Source organism: Lissotriton vulgaris, chromosome 3_1 (assembly GCF_964263255.1).
Source record: "Lissotriton vulgaris chromosome 3_1, aLisVul1.2, whole genome shotgun sequence".
Taxonomy (NCBI): domain Eukaryota; kingdom Metazoa; phylum Chordata; class Amphibia; order Caudata; family Salamandridae; genus Lissotriton; species Lissotriton vulgaris.
The window spans coordinates 953398077-953406486 of record NC_141689.1 but is presented as its reverse complement, the minus strand read 5'-3'; positions in this window follow the sequence as shown (position 1 = coordinate 953406486).

Genomic DNA, 8410 nt, shown 5'->3' with positions numbered 1-8410 from the left:
GGATGGGAGAATATGGAGTTGGATTTAACTCCTCAGGGTCTGTTGGACGTGCAGGATAAGTTTGATAAAGGACTTATTGTGGGTTCCAAAGGTTGAGGACGCTGTAAGGACACTTGTCACTTTCAGGTCTTTATTTTCTTCTCAGACTATTCTTGAACCTGATCCTGCAGTTCGGCAGAAAATGAAACCTTATGCTATGAGAGAAGTTCCTCCAGTATGGAGAGAAGAGGTTCCACAGGCAGGCAATATTCCGCGTGTCCCTGCTCATTTCCAGCGTATATGGGTACATGTTCTCTGAAAACGATCTGAAGTTTTGGCCCTCAAACAGTCTCTACCAGACCCTCGTAAAAATCCTGCTGGATATTATAAAGAATTGTCCCAGACTGTTGATGCGTGTATTATGAATTTGGTCGATATTGATATGCTGATGGGGAATGTAGTTCCGCAAGCGGTGTGGGCTCCGATTCGTAGGGAGAACCACGACCAAGCTTTAGGTGGTAATTGGTCCGCTATAACTGCAGCAGATGCAGCACAAGTGGGTGGTGCTAAGCCAGATGATTTGATTACACAGTTGCCTGGTAGAATCATTACTTTAATGAAGACGATTATGCCTGCCTTACGTGTTAACTGGGATAAGTTAGCTGCGTGTAAGCAGAAGAAAGATGAGAGTGTCTCCGATTTCTTTACTCGTTTTGAGGAGACGTTTATTGACCATAGTGGTCAATATATGAGTACTGAAGGTGGCCAGCGATTATTTGTGGATACATTTGTTTTTAATTTACTTTCAGAATTATCGCATAAGCTGGAAGACTCAGAAAGTTCATGGGCTGTTTCTTCGTCTGCACAGATATTAGCTACTGCTGAGTATTATGAGAATAGGGATAAAGAAGAGAAATATAAGATTGAGAGAAGACTAAGGAATTAAAAACTAAGGTTCTTTTGCAACAGGCATATCCCCCTTGTTCTGCCCAGCGCCAGTTTCAACAGCCTCCCCAGCTTCAGAGGTTGTTACAAAAACCTGAACCTTTTGTTCCGCGACCTTTGCTAGGTCCTAATCAATGCGCCTATTGTAAAGAGGAGGGTCATTTTAAGAATAGTTGTCCGGTTTTATTGCAGCGTAATGGTGGATTCCTAGGGCCGCGAGGTCGTGGTGGTTTTCAATCAGCACGTAGAGGGCGAGGTACGTTGTCTCAAGGACAGTGTTCCTTTCCCCCTCAGAATTCTATGAATTATTTTGATCAGCAGAATACTCAGTCTGCGCAATATTACAATGAGGATTATTATGTTGAGGGTGAGGTTCAGGATTTTCATTCCAGTTAGGACAGCCATGGACAAAGTAAGGGGGTCGTATCAGTTCCAGTGGATCAGAATAGGCCTTATGTTGAAGTTGTTGCATTGGGTGTTGCAGAGCCATTTCTTTTGGATACTGGTGCAATGAGAAGTTCTATCATTCACTCCAAACTCCCTGGGGCACCTTTGTCTGGCTTAACTAACATTTCTGTAGGATTTTCTGGCTCCCCAGTTACTAACCCGGTTTCTAGTCCTTTGCCTCTTTCGATTGGTCCTTACAATCGGGAAGCTCCGCTTATTTTAACGACTGGTTGCGGAGAGAACTTGTTGGGTTTGGACTTGTTGAAACGTCTTCATGCAACGTTGTATTGTTCCCCCTCTGGTGTGCATCTTACTTTAGGTGAGAAATTGGTTTCTCCTATGTATTTATCTAAAGACTAATTCCCACCTGAATTGCATTCTCTTCCTGCTATGCTTTGGTCTACAGGTCTGAATGATGTTGGTCTGCTCCAGATTCCGCCTTACGTGGTTACTATTAAGCCTAATGTTAAATTACCACACATTCCTCAGTATAAGATTTCCAATGATGGTGACCGAGCTTTGTTGGCTATTATCTATGATCTGGTTCAGAAGGGTGTGGTTGAAGAAACAAGAGGTAATGTTTGTAACAGTCCTGTTCTACCTGTCCTTAAACGCACTGATCCTTCTCAGCCTCCTGTATATCACTTTGTCATCGATCTTCGGGAGGTCAACAAGATTGTCGTTCCCCAGTTTCCTGTTGTCCCAGATATCACTGCCTTGCTTACTATGATACCCGCTTCAGCAGCATGGTTCTTGGTCATTGATCTAAAGAATGCATTCTTCAGTATTCCTATTGCTGAGGAAAGTAGGGATATTTTTGGCTTCTCTCCCGAAGGCCAAAGTTTTCGATTCAAACGTGCGCCTCAAGGCTATTGTGAGAGCCCTTCCATTTATAGTCAGGCTTTGAAATCTCAGCTCGATGCTTTCACTTTGCCCCCAGGTGCCACTCCTATTCAGTATGTGGATGACTTGTTAGTAGCTGCTGATTCAGAGGATGTTTGTAAGGATGTGACTGTTTCACTGTTGCGTCATTTGTCTGACCTGCATCACAAGGTGTCACCCTCTAAGTTGCAAAATTGCCGCCAAGAGGTTACCTATTTAGGTCATCTCTTGTCGAAGGAGGGAAGACGATTGACCCCAGAACGAATTCAAGCAATCGCGCAAATGTCTGTACCATCCACACAAAGGGAGGTGCGTGCCTTCCTGGGCATTACCTCTTATTGCAGACAGTGGATTCCAAATTTTTCTTTGTTGGCTAAACCTTTGCTGGCACTTAATCTGAAAGATACACCTCAACCTCTTCCTTGGACTGATGAATGTCACAAGAGTTTTTCTGAAATACGTACTGCCTTGTGTTCTGCCCCTGTGTTAGGTACTCCAGATTACAGCTTTCACACTCTATGTTCACCAAAGAGAAGGTTGCGCTTTGTCAGTTTTAACACAACAATTTGGAGACAAACAATGGCCATGTGCCTATTTTTCGGCTACAATGGATCCAATAGCCAAGGCATTGCCTAGTTGTCTCAGAGCTACAGCAGCAGCAGCGATCTCCATTCGTCAATCTGATGGATTGGTACTAGATAACACTCTTGTTGTTATGGTACCACATGCAGTGGATACTCTTTTGAACAGAACGAAAACACAACACCTCACGAGTGCTCGCTTGTCTGGATATGAGCTGACACTCTTGGCTAGCCATATACACATCAAGCGGTGTAATACTTTAAATCCAGCAACATTGTTGCCCATTCCGGAAGAGAAAGACACTCAAGAACAGCATGATTGTTTTCTCCTGAACAGAGGAGGAAACGAAAGGCAGAATAGATTTGAAAGACACACCATTTGTGTACCCGGATGGGATCCTATGGGTGGATGGGTCTTGTTTCAAACTTCCAAATGGCAAAACGACTGCGGCTTATGCTGTTACCACCTTGTATACGGTAGTGGAGACAGCACGCATTACACAGAATTCAGCCCAAGCAGCTGAACTAATTGCCCTGACGAGAGCGTGTGTGTTGGCTAAGGGAAAGAGACTGAATGTTTACACTGATAGCCAATACGCCTTTGGCGTGGCTCATAGCTTCGGTCGTTTGTGGAAGGAAAGAGGATTATTTACTTCTCATGGGACTAAGATACAGCATGGTCAGTTGGTAACTGACCTTCTCGAATCACTTGCTTTGCCTAGCCAAATAGCGATAGTGAAGTGTAGTGCACATAAAAGAATCACTGATGATGTGGGTCGCGGGAATGCTTTTGCAGACAAGGTAGCGAAAGAAACAGCGAGAGATGCTACGAGTCGCATGTGTGTTGCATGCCCTGCAAGATGGGTCAGAGAGGGAGGAATGTGTGAGGACACAATAGAAAGTGTGAGAACAATTCTAGAAGAAGCTACTGAAAAGGAATTGAGTAAGTGGAAAGAAAGTACGGGAATGTTGGACGTGACAGGGTGTTGGACGGACTTGTCAGAACATCAGCGTTGGCTGTTACCAGACGTCTATGTATTACCTGTAGTTACTATGGCGCATGGTCCAGCCCACATAAGTGTAAAAGGAATATGCAAACTTCTGGCTCCAGTATGGCAGTATGAAGGAATTCCAAAATGTGCGGAGAATGTGGTGAAACATTGCATCGTTTGTTTAATGCATAATCCAGGAAAGGGAACTCCAACTCCAGCAGGTCATTTTGCTCCCCCTACTTACCCTTTTGAGGTATTACAAATACATTTATATGGATCGTTGTAATACTCTCAAGTATGTTCTGGTGGTGGTGTGTGCCTTTTCCAGATGGATAGAGGCCTACCCCTAAAGGACAATACTGCTTTATCTACTGCCAAAGTCCTTTTGAAGGAATTTTTTCCAAGGTTTGGTTTGCCGCAAATTGTCTGGAGTGACAATGGAAGTGAATTTGTAGGCCAATTCATGCAGAAAGTGTGTGCGGGTCTTGGTATTAGGCAAAAATTCCAAGCGGCAAACCACCCTCAGTCAGCAGGTTTGGTAGAGTGCTATAATGGTACTCTCAAGCTTAAACTGGCAAAGATTCAGGCCAGCACGGGTCTTGCTTGGCCTGACGCTTTACCTTTGGCACTTTTATCCACGAGAACTACTTTACATTCTCGTTTAGGACTCAGCCCATACGAGGTCGTTTTTGGGTGCCCAGCCAATGTCTGGGGAGTCCCTCGACCTAAAAAGTATTCTGACATCCCATATCCAATGTTGATTGACTACTTGCATGACCTCACCACTAAATTGCATGTTCTTCATCAACAGGTTCAAAACGCTTTGCCGGAGGCCTCTGCGGATCCAGGTCACTTCATCCAACCCGGTGACTGGGTCTGCCTGAAGAATTTCCAGCGGAAAAATAATCTGGAACCTCGTTGGGGCCCGCCTCGGCAAGTTCTGCTAGCAACACGTACAGCAGTAAAGGTCGTCGGGAAGAAGAACTGGGTCCATGGCGTGCACTGTAAGAGGGTACCTTTGCGTTTACCTTTTGATCAGTGGGTTCGTAAGGGTATAAGTGACAGTGAAGGCGAAAGGGTCCCTCGATTTGTACCTTTCAGTAGTGCACGCCTGGATTGAACAAACTCTAAGAAAGAAGACGACGACGTATTGCAAGAAGCTGTACCATCCCATCTGTGACTGAACACAGTAAATCCAGAGACTTTGTTTCAAGAACAAACAATCCCTAATAAGACTCAGTACAACTTAAGATCCAGATCAACGAAAAACAATTGAACTTTCTTTTTCTTTTTCTCATCACACTTTTTGAGAGACATTTCTTTCCCACTATCTATCAAGTTGCAGAGTCACGGTAGTAGTCTTAGGCTGTGACCTGAGTAGTGACAGTAGGTCTGCAGGACTTGCAGTGTCATAGGACGGCTAATAATCACAGCTAAGTGATCTAGGAAGATTGCCGTGAGCAACGCTTTAGAGAATGGATATTAAAGTGGAAAGCAGTGATAAGAATGCCGAAATGAAAAGTAAATATAAAGAATTGTTGGTTAGTCCATGTGGCATAACCTTATGTATTTTAATATGTTCATGTATTTTATTGGCTTGTGTGAGTTGGGTTGTTTACACTATGCAGCAAGCACCTGTTCCAACTTCTGTTTCTTTGTCTTTTCCTACCACTGCCTCCCCACATCAGTTTCATACACTCCCAGAACATGAGCAAATTAGGAGAGCAGAATACTTCAATAATTCATTTATTCAGTTATTGCATCAGCATCAACTGGTAATCAACACCACTGACTGTTGGGTCTGTCGGCTTATGCCCCATAATACAGAGAGAGGGATGCCATATTTAGTTCTTCCATTTTCCTACGAAGGCTCCGCTTGGGCCTATTTGGCCATGTTTTCTAATGTATATCAGAACCAAATTCGATTTCCTCCTGGTAGTCCATATGGTGGTGGAGCAGATTTTAGTCACAGTTCTTAGATAAAGGGAATAGTGGCCATGGCTAGAATCGCTGAGATTAGTAAGATTCCTGTTGATGAGAAACAAGCATATGATGGCTGGAACGTGACTCGTTATGTTACTAGCCTTACAGATAAGGCTAGATGAAGGAGATCCCCACCAATTTGGACTGTACCTCATCGAGGTAATTAGTGTCTGTTCCCATACTTATATCTATTCACCTCCGATTTCTTCACCGTTAGTGCCATCAAAAGGCACATATTTTGTCTGTCATGATAGAGCCTATACGTGGCTTCCTACTTATTTTTCAGGCACTTGCTATGTGGCTTTTCTTCTTCCTCCAACAAATACTGCTCCTTCAGGTCATCATAGAAAAAGACATGGCAGAGGGGTTATTGATTCTAAGGACACAGCAGGACAAGAAGGAGGTGACTTTATTAAAGGGTTGCTTCCTTTCTGGGGCCCAATGGCCAACAGCAGAGACATCAGACAGATAGTTCGTGTTGTTGAGGCTACCATAAATGTAACTTCTGGAGCCTTGAATAATCTGACAGCTGGACTTCAGGCGGATCGTCTTATGACTCAGATCATGGAGGAGTATGTAAATTGATTGGGTCTAGTTGCTTCATTTACATTCCTGATAAAGCCCCTACGGTATACCAAGCCATCTCTAAGTTGCATATAATTTCTGAGTCTATACACCAGGACGCAGGAGATTGGTCTGTGATGGGATGGTTTTGGGGACTATTGTCCACTTGGGGATGGAAGATACTAACCTTCCTTGGAATGGTTTTGGCCATAATTTTTTCTTGTTGTCTCTGTTTACAGTGTGCCCTGTCATCTGCAGTCTTTGTGCCCCCATGTGTGTCCCAAGGCCTGTGTCACAGAAAACAGAGAACATTAAAATGATGTTGCAGCAACAGCTCGATGACCTCATGGCCATTGACATCGACTCAGATTAACTTGAGTCCTTTGTGTTTTACCTGAGTAATGGCAAAAGGAGGGTCTGAGGTTGTTCGGTCTCTGACTTCATCCCGTATTTAGCCGCCACTTTGTGTCTCGTCGCCATTTTGTGTTGCCCTCACTCAGGCAGCACGGCGAACGGAGTGTTTTTGCCTTTCTCAGCTGCTACGTGTCTCTTCGGTTAAAGAGTAACCCCCTGCCCTTGTTTACGAAACCGATGTCAGGGTCTGGCCAAGTTCTCTAATCCATGCCTGGGTTGATTGATCCCTGTCTCGACTGACTATTTGGCTTCTCCTATTCTTTCCTTACATTATTTTATCCGACTGGCCTTCACTATTCTCTCCTTGTATTCTCTTGTTACACAACTATCCTTTGAAGCACACAAATACGTCCTGCCACCTGCAAATTGGATTGTCGGTACTAGCACTGATTAATTTGTTGGGAGGGGTAACACACAGGGTTTGAGAGAGGGGCGTATTCGGGACACCTGATAGCTTGATTTCCAACTTTTCCTATTGGCTTGCTTTGTATGCACAGGGAGTAAATGTTGTAAACATGTGTGCTATAAAAGATTGTACGCCACAGAGTAAAGTGGCAGGCTCCTCAGAATATACACTGTGCGTACTTCTGGGACAACTGTTCTTAGCTGCAGCTAATAAACCTGGTTTTCTACGCCCAACAGAGTGTCTTGTGTCTCTGTTCGACAAGGCAGGTGAACTCGGGGATTTAAGGCGTGCCCTGCGCCGCCAGGCCCATAAGGCCCGGTTCTTCAACGGGTTTATTGTTAAGTAGATTCATCTGATCCATCCATGATTGGAGGAGAGAGTGAGGAGGAGAAGAGGAGGAATTCAGTTTTGGAGGGATTCAGAATCAGTTGATGAGTTGACATCCAGTTTTGAATGGAGTCGAGAGTAGAGCTTAGGATGGAGAGATCATGAGTGGAGGCAACCTTGAGGTAGATTTGAGTGTCGTCTCCATAGAGATGATAGTGGATCCTGCATTTACTTAGGAGATTTCCCAGTGGTTCTAAATAGAGATTGAACAATGTGGGTGCAAGTATAGAGCCTTGAGGAACACTTTGACCTAACACCACAGGAGATGAAAGACTGTTTGCTATTTTGATCATTTGGGATCTATCAGAGAGGAAGGAAGCAAGCCATTTAAGCACAGTACCCTCCATGCCCATTCTCTGTTGAAGAGTGTTGAGGAGGGTGTTGTGATTGACAGTGTCAAAGGCTGCAGAAAGGTCAAGGAGAATTAGAAGACAGGACCCCCCCCCCGAATTGAGTATCCTCAGGGCGTCATCAACCACTTGCAGTAGGGCTGTTTCAGTGCTGCAGTTTTGGATGAAGCTGGACTGACAATTGTCAAGAAGATCATTGTCCTTGATATGACAAGAGAGTTGTTTCGCTACACATCTTTCTGTGATCTTCGCAAGAAAGGGTAGGTTAGTGATGGGGCGAAAGTTGTTGAGGTCAGTCGCATCAGCAGTGGGTTTTTTACGCAGAGGGGTGACCTGCCCAGTTTTGAAGGAGACAGGAAGGGAACCTTGACAGAGGGAGGGGTTGTTCAGAGTGGTCCAATAGGAAAGGGAATGGGTATAGAAGTCAATAGCAATGGCACTGGGGATGGGGTCCAGAGAATGGTTGGAGGTCTTTGTTTC